The 12032-nt window shown below is 39.2% G+C and overlaps 1 protein-coding gene across 1 annotated transcript in view; it reads left to right on the forward strand.

Moving 5' to 3' along the window:
* IL26 (interleukin 26) overlaps positions 1–12032 on the forward strand; it is a 16120-nt gene that overhangs the window by 1068 nt on the left and 3020 nt on the right. The gene's annotated exons all lie outside the window — the stretch shown is intronic.

Genomic DNA, 12032 nt, shown 5'->3' on the forward strand with positions numbered 1-12032 from the left:
TGATATGCAGGATGTATTTTCATTGTTACAAATTGAACATAATTAAAGCATAGTGATTAATCACAAAAACAATATGTAATTATATATGAGTTTTCCGATGGTCTTAGGCGACCCCTGTGAAAGGGTCATTCAACTCCCAAAGGGGTCGCGACCCACAGGTTGAGAACCGCTGTCTTAAGCAATGGGGAATTAATTAAGAAGATAAAAGCAACGACATTTCTATAAAAACATCCACAGTTATAAAGACCAGTGTAGAAAAAAATAAAAAAATAAAACAAAACACAATATTAAAAAAACCGCGCAATATTAGTTGCCTTGCCTCTGTGGGGAGTGTGGAGTATTTTCCAGGACTGGGTTCTGTGCGTGCCTCCTGCGGCTGTGCCTTGCAGGTGGAGCAAACAGGCGAGTGATGATGGCTGCAGCCCTTGGGCTGGTAGGTGGAAACGAGCCCTCTGCTCTTGGGCAAGATGGTTACTGAGACCTAAATGCTGGGCAGTTGGAGGTAGATATTTATTTTTCAAGAGTTAGGATATCTTTGTCTCGTGGTTCATGAAAGGGTCAGGAATCCAAATTATAGCCCATCATACAAAGGCATTTTGTGAGGGTGAGCTGGTCATTAGGTAAAAAAAATTCAATGAGTCTATGTTCACTTTTCTTTGGTTAGTTTGTGTTTAAGTCATGTCCTTGTTTGGGGCTTGGGCTGCATGATTTTTAAATAAACTTTGTCATTTCACTAAGATAACAATAATGATTAAAATTGCAAACTGGTACCTCTTTTTAGAACACAGAGAGATTGCTCTGGACCAGTTCCTTTCCCTGAAATCATGGAAAAGCCGTCACTCATCTTTGGTTTATTCTATATTTAATCTATAAACTCTTTTTTAAAAAATATATTTTATTGATTTTTACAGAGAGGAAGGGAGAAAAAGAGGGATAAAGAGTTAGGAACATCGATGAGAGAGAAACATTGATCAGCTGTCTCCTGCACACCCCCTACTGGGGATGTGTCTGCAATCAAGGTACATGCCCTTGACCAGAATTGAACCTGGGACCCTTCAGTCCTCAGGCCGATTCTCTATCCACTGAGCCAAACCAGTTAAGGCTAATCTACAAACTCTTATCAAGGCAGTGACTAGTATAGGTTCTTAAATTTAAATAAAATTATTATATAATTTCATATTTCTTTTAGCTTCCCTAATTAGATGATTATTCTCCCAAGAAAGAGAGTTTTTACCACTAAAAGACTTGAAGAGGGGGCGAATAATCCACTGCAGCACCCGCTATGGGGGAAATAGTGACCCATGGCCGTGACTGTAGGCTCGAGGGGGGTTATCCAAAGGACCAGCACACTGTTCCCATGTCAGTATCTGGAAACAGGCATCCTCTTCAGCTTTTTTTTTTTAGTATCTTCTGTTTTTCTTTTTTGCTAGAGAACCTCGGCTCCCCTGTGTAGGTGCTATCGTTTGCATTAGCCATCCGATTTAATTCAATGTCATTCTAAATGAAGTTTGTTAATGATAGTGAGGCGCTAGAAGAAATCCTTGCCCGATACAATACAGTGTTATCTGAATATCTGGACTGAGTGTAGTGGCCCAGTCAGGACTCAAATCCAGGTCTTGTCTCAGCCCAGTGGCCTGACCAGGTGAAGCCCCCACCTCCCCAAATCTGTCTGTTTTTATCATTAATTCAGTCTTCTTGGCTCAAATATCTAGAAAACAGATAATGACAGTTATAACCCAAACCAAGCTGAAAAACTTAGAAAACACAGAACTGTCTAGGAACTCTGGTTTTCCTTGATTTTTCCCCCTTGATTTGTTTTGAAGTGTTCCCTAAAGGGACCTCAGTCTGTCAATGGATATGCCCTTTCAGGGATTTCGGGGCACCGCAGCACAGCGTGGCACTTTTGGCGGGTTGTGGCCGCTTACCTAAGTGGCTGGCTCCCCCTTGTGGCCAAATGGCAATACAACACCCAGTCAACCTCCCCAAGAGCCATCTAACTCATTTACTTCTTACATTCTCCCACCTGTAGCCAACCGCTGTTAGCTTTAGTTAATTTGTCTCACGCGCTCTGGACTTTATGCCCTGAGTGTATCTGCCACCTCCAGGAAACTGAAAAAGAAAGTCAGAGGATTAGCCTGAGCTTTGGAAAGCCTTCTCAGACTTTTACTTTAAGAAACAGGTACTTGCCTTGTGTTTAATCTTTTGAGCAGCCACATTTTTTTTTTTTTTTTGCAACAGAAGCTGGTATCAGTGTAATATAAATTTACTCAACATCTAATCTTGGTGGAATTCTAAATTAGTGATTGGGGCAGGGTTTAAGCAGGGAGAAGTTATAAAATATAAAGTAGGTAGGCAACATTAACCTAAATGTGATATTAATAAAAAATGGGCACTAAATATAGTCAATATATAAACAGGTAATATAGAAAGTAATTACACTTGCTGTATTTGTCCAGTTGTCCTTGCTGTCAAGGTTATTATGGGAAAAATTAGTTAAAACACAAACCTTTCACTTTAGGAGTTTTGCAGTGTGTGTGTGTGTGTGTGTGTGTGTGTGTGTGTGTGTGTTGGTGGAAGGATCCTAGTGGGGAAGGGAGAGCATGATCACTATACAAACATTTATAACAAGAGGGAGAAAGAAAAAGCACCATAGTAACAGTACTAGTCAAGCTCTGGGATTCAGAGTAGAAATCTGCAAGTCTAAATGGAGCAGGGAAAGTGTCAAGGAGGGACTTTGAGAGGGACCTTGAGTTCTGTGGGTTTTATTTCTGCAGAACCTCAGCATATTTCAAAGCTGGTCCCAGGGTTTTCCCATAATCCAGAAACAGAAGAAAATGGCCCAACCTTCGTTTCCGGGACCCAGCACTCTGAACTAATGCTTAGGTTAGTGTGATTGCTGGGGTCCAACCCCAGCAGGTCCAGGGGTCCCCAAAGGTGTGGATGGAGTCGGCGAAGAAGGAATGACACAGAGGCAGTGTTCAGTTGATCAGCAGCGTAGCCAGGATCTCTAGCCAAGTTCTGGTCAGGATCTCCAGCCAAGGTCTGTGTCCATGTTCTCTTGCTAGGTTCTCCAGGTTCTCCAGCCAGGTTCTTTTGCCATGTTCTGTCTCTAGGTTCTGTGTCTAGGTTCTGTGTCTAGGTTCTGTGTCTAGGTTCTGTCTTCTAAGTTCTGTCTCCTGTTGTCTTGTTACATCTGTATTTATACCAGTTGATTCCAATCCCATCAATCTCCATTCCAAAGGTTAGGGCGTTTCTTATCTTCATTCCAGGGAGTAAAGATTATGTAGCTTAAGCATGATTGTTTGCAGCTAAAGCGATCAACTACCCGCCTGGCACCCAGTTAAGGGGTTTTATCCCCTCCCTAACTTCAGGGGAAAATCCCCACCTGGGGAAACAACCTTTCTTGGAGAGGCGACCCTGGTCAAAACACACAGCGCCAAGAAGGCGAGCAAACATATCAAGAACAGCATGCCATATATGCCAGGTCCCTTGAAATAGCAAGGATGGACCGGCTCCGGGCATGTGATGCTATAATCTAAATAGGAGCTGGAGGTGTTGATCTTTTTTCAACCAACACCGCATTTATGGTGTTGCTTCCAGAATTAATTGTTGTCTGAGTTCAAAACAATTGACTTACATGCAGAGTTTTGGCACATAATCCACTTGCTTAATGTGAGTACTTGAGTTTGAGTTTATGTCAACCATAAATCATTGGTATGTGTTCTTCTGAAAATGGCCCCCTCCCAAACCTGGAAATAACCAAAAAAAAAGCAAAATATATGATATAAATTGCTTTATGTAATTTAGAGAATCCAACAAGTATTTATTTTGTATCATAATACATTGAAATAATAGTAAGAATTACTACAACTCTTTATAAACTGTTACCTTGTAATGATGATTTAAAATGTGCTGGTTCTATGTGATTGTTTTATTTCTCTTAACACTCCCCTCCCCCATCATCAATATTTACTGAGCATTTATTGACATATTTAAATAATCATCCAGGATTGGTAAAAAACAATTACTCTGCTAAAGATGCAAGGATATTTTAGTCCTGATAATGTTTTAAAATATCATAATCTACCCTATTTTGCCAGATGGAATTTGACTCTGGATGAATTAGTTGATTATATGTTGAGCTATGTGGAATTTTTCACTTATTAAGAGCAAAGTACTAAATTACTCCTTTAAAATTGACAGTAAATTCCTTGATATTTTTAGGAGCGTTTGTATTGGGGAAATACTACAACTTCAGTGAGGGAATACTCATGTACTACATTACCAAATATCATTATCTTGGGTTATATCTGAGTTATCTTTCATGGGGGTTGTTTTGTTTCACCAGAGAAAACACTTAAAAATGAAGTCTAGTATAATCAGGAATTAGTGGATCACATGTTGTCAGCTGGAGATGCTCAATATCTCTTTCCATTATGCAGCTGACATGGAGCTTTAAGGTTATTGGCTATAGATAAGGGTACAACTCTTTTAACATTATTATCATGAACCAACCATTGAACATTTTAGGCTTTAGCTTTCTTAGTTCAAAATTCAGATACAAAATTAAAATGTCTATGGCAAAAAAATAGTCCTGTTTCCCCTTCTTACTTGTTCTTTCCCAGGTAACATTGTGCCACTTACTACCATGTGATGAAGGCAAGGAAACAATTATCCACATTTTGAGGGTTTTTGGATTTATACTTGACTAGTGGCCCAGTGCATGAATTCATGCACTGCTGGGGTCCCTCGGCCAGGCTGGTGATCAGGGCCAAAAGAGGCTGTGGGAGGTTGGTCAGTCGGGAGGAGGGGCCCCAGGAGATTAGCTGATGGAGGGAGGGGGTGTGGGATGTTGGCTGGCCCTGGGAGGTTGGCTGTGGAAGCGCACTGACCACTAGGAGGCAGCTCTTGTGCGGAGTGTCTGCTCCCTAGTGATCAGTGCACATCATAGCGACTGGTCATTCGGTAATGTGGTTGTTTGGTCACTTAGGTTTTCATATATATACTAGAGGCCTGGTGCATGAAATCATTCATGGGGGCGGGGGGGGGGTTCCCTCAGCTTGCACCCTCTCCAATTGGGGACCCCTTGGGGGATGCTTGACTGCCAGTTTAGGCCTGATCTCTGTGGGATAGGGCCTAAACAGGCAGTTGGGCATCCTTCTTGCAATCTGGGACCACTGGCTCCTAACTGCTCACCTGCCTGCCTGCCTGCCTGATCACCCTTAGCTGCCCCTGCCTGCCTGCCTATCACCCCTAACTACCCTCCCCTGCCAGCCTGATCTCACCCCCAAGGGCCCTCCCCACAGCACCCACACTTGGTTCTGATTGGTCGGTTCCTATGCCAGTCAGCATCTCTGGGCCTATTAATGGGGCCTGATCAGAAAGGCAAGGCTGATCAGCAGCCCTGGTGGAGTCCTGGAGAGAAATGGAGGCTTGGCTGCTGGCCAGATTAGGAGAGAAAGAGAAGTAAGTGCTGATCAAAAGCTGCCACAGAGGCAACGGATCAGTCCCTGCTTCTCTCTTCAGGCCTCTCTCTGGCCTGATTCGCATCCCCCCTCAGCAGTCAGGGCTAACTGCAGGACTGACTTCTGGTTGGTCAAGTCTCTGTTGTTACTGGTTGTTATGACCCAGGGTTTTTATATATTAGGATAGATGTGTAACCATGGAGTCACACATGGAGTGAAATCAAGGGTTTTGTTCCCTTCCTTTTTTCATTTTTTCTTCTTCCTTCCTCTCACCTATCTCTTCTTTCATAAAATATTTTCAGAATATTTTATATACCTGCTCTGAGTCAATTTGCTGAATAGCTGATTTGCAAAATGAGCAACTTTTTGAATCTGTTGTTTATTTTCCCTCTCTTCTTTCTCCTTCTTGCAATTAATTTGTTAAATAAATTTAGTCACTTGTTTAAAGAGGTTTTCATAGTTTATATTTTGCTGATTGCATTTTCATAAACTAATTTAATATATTCTTTTCTTTATTTCCCATACATTAGTAATTACATATAGAAACTTGATCAGGTTCAGGCTTGATGTTTTGGCTAGATTAGTTCATATGTAGTGTTGTGTACTTTCATTAAGAGGCACATAATATGTGGCATCCATTTTTATCACTTTTGCTGTCATTGGTAATTATTGTCTAGATATATTCATAAGGCATTGCAAAATGACATTTAAAAATTCTATTATGCTTTATTTATTAGCAGGGATGTACATTAAACAGAACATAACTATTACTAGCTATTTGACTGTCCTGAGGAACTTATCATGTAAGAAAGGCAGAAGAATACTTAAATATTTTTCTTTATTTACCAGATTTCAATATAAGGAATTAATTTTCTAACATTCTTTCAAGCTTGTCAATGAGTTGTTATTTTCTCTTCATTTCATTATTAACTCATGGACTTAAATTATTTTTTTATTTTTGAGAAGCCTTTCTAATTTCTATAAGCATCCTGCCTTTTGGGTTTCTTTGCAAGTCTACTAAGACTGAAATCTCCTTTAACTACTCTTAAGATATAGTACCAAAAAAATAAAAAAAAAAGATATGGTACCATAGCCTGGCCGGTGTTGCTCAGAAGTTGAATGTCAACCTCTGAACCAAGAGGTCATGATTCAATTCCTGGTCAGAGCATATGTCTGGGCTGCAGGCTTGATCCCCAGTGTGGAGCATGCAGGAAGCAGTTGATCAATGATTCTCTCTCATCATTGATATTTCTAGCTCTCTCTCCCTCTCCTTTTCTCTCTGAACTCAATAAACATATATATATTTTAAAAAAGATATAGCACCTTGATGATTATCCTGAGAGACCTCAAGGTCTGAAATCCTCCATTGTATTTGAATGTCATCTCAGTGTTTCTGGTAACATTCTGAAGATTTTGTAGCACCTATCAAAATGTTATATTTTTACTTAATCTGATTTGAATAATTTAGATAGTTATTAAAAGAAAATAAATTATGGGTAACATAAAATACCTTTATTTTTATCATCTTTGCTAGCCATGGTATTTAGCTAAATGGTATTTGTGAAGTTAACCTATGCATATGTAAGAAGACATTTTAAAGGTTTTTATAGAACTGAAATACTCTGACTTGAAATGGAATTTGATAGTTGCTTAATTGAATTCACAAAATAATTTGCCTAACTGCTAACAATCAAAGTTGAAACTGAAAAAAAATTCCATTAGTTTTCAAGATTTTATCATCTACTTTAATTAGCATTTGAGAGCCTGATTAGTAATTGGTAATTAGAGAGATGCATATCTTTATATTGTGTGTAATTAACTTAAAGTCTGATAAGTCTTAGCGAATAGAATATTTGTATCTCTATTTCTTAGAGTGTGTTAGATAAGTAATTTTTAGCATTAATTGCAACTAACTTATCAACTTGTGAAGCATTACTAATTATTTATCCTTGTAATTTCAAATATTTTTTAATTGCAATTGTTTGATCTGATAAAGCTAAATGTAGGGAGTGAGACCAACCCTACTTTATTCTTTCATTAATTGCAAAGTCCAAATCCTGTCTTCAAGGAGAGCAATAATCTCATCTTGTATTGTTGGAAGAAATAAATGAGATAATATATCAAAGTGCCTAGCATTTAATAGTTCTGTAAAATTGTTAGTGTCTTTCCTTACTGCTTTCCATACACAGAACACTAATTTTCTTATAATTACATTTTCTCAAAAATTTCCAAAACAGTAATTCTCCTAAACAATCAAATACCTTTCTAGTATTTATTGTTAGTGTTTACTTGCATTATGTATATAACTTATAGTAGCACTTTGATTTAAAGATAAATAGATCAAGTAAATTGGTTTTAACCTTGGTGAATATATTTTCTTTTTCTTTTTTGGTGCTCATGTATATTTAATTTTAATTTTATTTTTTTAATTGTTGACACTATTACAGATGTCCTCCACTTCTACCCCCACCCCTTTGCCTACTTCCACCCAGCCCTCATCACACACACACACACACACACACACACACACACACACACTGTTGTCTGTTACTATGAGCTATGCATATATGTTCTTTGACTAATCTCTTCATCTTCTTTTATCCAGTCCCTCCCACCCTGTTCTCCTCTGACATCTCTTAGTTTGTTCCAATGTAGCCATGCCTTTGGTTCTATTTTGTTCATCAGTTCATTTTGTTCATTAGATTTCACATATTAATGCGATCATATGGTATCTGTCTTTCTCTGACTGGCTTACCTCACTTAGCACAAGAACCTCCAGCTACTTACATACTGACACGAAGGATGAGATTCTTCTTTTTTTACAGAGTCTAAGGTAGCTATAGGTAAGTGAAATTATAGACAGTAATTTATATCAGATGATTCTGTTAGTTATAGAGCATAGAGAAATAGGACAATGTTTTGTAACTCTCCTGATATATGTTCACACAGGTATTAGATATCTGTCTTGCTTTTTAAAAATTAAATGTCTGATTACGAACTTGCTTTTGAAGAGAGACACTGGCTAAAAGTTTGTTCACCCTTTCCTCCTTGGTTGCAAATATAGTTATACCTTCTTTTAATCATATTAATTTAAAATTTTTCTTTTTCTTGCTTTTTAAAAATTAAATGTCTGATTACGAACTTGCTTTTGAAGAGAGACACTGGCTAAAAGTTTGTTCACCCTTTCCTCCTTGGTTGCAAATATAGTTATACCTTCTTTTAATCATATTAATTTAAAATTTTTCTTTTTAAGTTTCCTATAAACTTGTCTGGTCTCAGTCATTTTGTGTTGATGTCCTAATATTCAACTTTTGCCAAACTGACACAACATTTTATAAAATCTATTTTCAAGATGGACTATACTTATATACTGTCCTCAACTGTTATTTTAATGAACCTCAGAAAATATTTGTGATGTCACATAAAAAACTTCAAAAAGTTAATAAGATTTGCTGAAAAACCTATATGCTGTCATACAACAAAATGAAATTAGTCTAATCTTTAATCTAATCCCTTATCATTGACATTCTGGGAGAAAGAAAATTTCGGGAAACCTAGGCCATGGCCAAAGTAGGAACTGCCTTAACCGTTAAGGTTAACTAAAATAAAAAAGTAAAAAATAAAACAAAAACCAAACAAAAAAACCTAAACAAACAAAAGGAAACAAAAAAGGATGGTTGTAATCTAGGGAGGTAAAAAATATGGATCTTACATATAGTTTTACACTCTTTAAATGGTTAGAGAATATGGAATATACCTACAATAGCAGATCCTAATATATAAAAACCCTGGTTCCGTCACATCCACAACGACCGGAGGCCCAACCTAATGCCCAGGCTGTGCATGCAGCAGGCTCTGGGGCTGGGTGGGGACTTGTGGCAGCGGAGATGGGGATGGGGAAGGCGGGGCCGGCACTTAAACACTCACAACCGCACACATGCACAGACACACAGTGCCCACCAGCTCACAGCCTTTTCTCCCTTTCTTGCCCTCCCTCCCAGCTTGCTCTCAGAGCCTCTCTCAGAATGAGGAAACAAAACAAGACTGGGCCTGAAGAGGCCTGGATGGAAGGGAGGGCAGGCAGAGGGTGGAGCGGCCCTCACTGGCCCTGCCCTCTCCCAGCCAGGAAAGAGGGAGAGGGAGACAGGGAGGCAGGGAAGCTGGAGAACTGCTGAGAAAAACAAAGAGACAGAGACTGGACGAGATCAGGCCAGCAGGGGAGGGCAGTTGGGGACAACTAGGCTGGCAGGAGAGAGCAGTTGAAGGTGAGATCAAGCTGTTAGAGGAGAGCAGATAGGGGCGATCAGGCAGGCAGGCAGAGGGGTTAGGGGCAATCAGGCAGGCAGGTGAGCAGTTAGGACCCAGCAGTCCCAGATTGTGAGAGGGATGTCCGACCGCTGGCAGTCAGACATTCCCCAAGGGGTCCCTGATTGGAGAGGGTGCAGGCTGGGCTGAGGGAACTCCCAGCCTCCCCGCCCCCCAAGGGGCACAAATTTTGTGCACCGGGCCACTAGTAAGATAATAAAATTCTTTTTGTAGAAAGGATTGGAAGTTGCTCTTTGTGAGAACACAGTGTGAGCACTTATTTCTCTGAGAGACTGTACATGTGTAGCTGTCCACTCACTGACACCCATATTTCATTTTCTCAGAATTTTCAGTGGGGAGGGATTTTTAATTTTTGCTTTAACTACCATACACAATACACAGTTATATGATTTTTCAAATACATGAGGACACCGTGGACACCAATTAAGGACTGTATTACTTGTTCATACAATTGTTTCAAACAAAGTTCTAGTGCTCATAAGCTCCTAAGACATGCTTCAAACTTACTCAACCAGTGTCCCAAAGCAGTAAGCTGATGCTTGCATTTCATTCATTGGTTCATTTAGTAAACAAAAATTTGTTGAGTATCTATTATTTGCTGGACACTATTCCAGATGCTGGGGATTTAATAAAAAGTGGCAGGTATCTCTGTCCTCGTAGAGCTCCTTGAAAATGCTTTCAGCCGGTTTCAGCTCGTCAAGGTTGTGGCAGGTGCTGTGGAGGGAGCACACAGGAGGATGTGCTCAGCAGGGCTAATGGATATCAAGCCATGGATAATTGAGTCCGGGGATTTCAGCTGAGAGCTCAAGGGTGTTTAAATCACCTCTGCTCTCTCCAGCCTCAAAACATTATGCTTCCTGTTCCTTCCACTCCATCTTATCCTGCGAGATGCAACTCCCTTATTTTTTCCTTCTGGAAGCCTCCCAGGATGCCACAGTCAGATTGTGACTTTTCTGTCTCCCAGAGCAGTTGTATTTTTAAAACCACAGTATTTATCACATAGTATTGCAATTTTGTGTCACTGTCTGAATAGATGAACCATCACTTGAACCCCAAGGCAATTTCCATCATGTAGGGTAATTTTATAAATCAACGCCATGTGGGCGGAGATGCTACTGTATGCCTAGCAATACAAATGTACTGACTTGATGAATGGTTAGGCCTGTGTTTGTTATTCCATGACTACTTCACACCTTTCTTTGATCTGGTCCCTTGTTACTCTAGTCTTACTAATAATTTACCTTTAGTCTAGATCATATCTGCTTTGGTTGAGTTTGTCAAACCATTCAGTCATTTTTACAATAAAACTACTTACCCTTTGTTGCACATCCTGTTTCCAGCAAATACACTAAAATATAAGATAAAAGAAACAATTTTTTAAATAAAATCCTCCTTTTAAGCAAAGCAATTGAAATCATGACAATAAAATATGGCCGTCCTACTATGTCTGTGGACATATTTACGTCAGGAAAATTAGAATTTTTTAGGTCAGAACTTTTTTTAAATTAATTTTTCTTTTTATTGAATTCATTGGGATGACACTGGTTAATACAAATATATAGGTTTCAGGTTTGCAATTCTAAAATACATCACCTGTATATTGTATTGTGTGCTCACCACCTCGAGTCAAGTCTCCTTTCATCACCACTTATTCCCTTTTTACCTTATTCTACCTCCCTTCATCCCCAACCCCTTTCCCTCTGGTAATCACCACACTGTTGTCTGAGTCTATTAGTTTGTTTATTTTTTGCTTAATACCTTCACCTTTTTCACCAAACCCTGCAACCCACTCCCTCTGAAAGCTGTCAGTCTCTTCTCTATTTATGAGTCTGTTCTATTTTGTTTGTTAGTTAAATTTTTTTCATTAGATTCCACATAGGAGTGAAATCACATGGTACTTGTCTTTCTCTGACTTATTTCACTTGGCATAGTGTTGGGTCAGATCTTTAGTAGGGGTCATTTATAATAAACAGAGCTCAAGGCACCAGAAAGCATCCCATAAACCAGTACAGCTCTAGTGGCAACCCTGGCACTAGTAAGTGTGTGATATTTATTTATTTATTTATTTATTTATTTATTTATTTATTTATTTATTTCCAAACCTTGTTTTTCTCATTTTCTACTCTCTTATTCTACTTAGGGTAGCATATGCCTTAGATGGAGCAAGGTCAGAAGCCTCTTGGTACTTCCCACCCTGCTGTGGGATGCACTGCAGATCAAAGTTTTCTGGGCAGATTATAT

Source organism: Myotis davidii, unplaced genomic scaffold, assembly GCF_000327345.1.
Source record: "Myotis davidii unplaced genomic scaffold, ASM32734v1 scaffold982, whole genome shotgun sequence".
Taxonomy (NCBI): Eukaryota; Metazoa; Chordata; class Mammalia; order Chiroptera; family Vespertilionidae; genus Myotis; species Myotis davidii.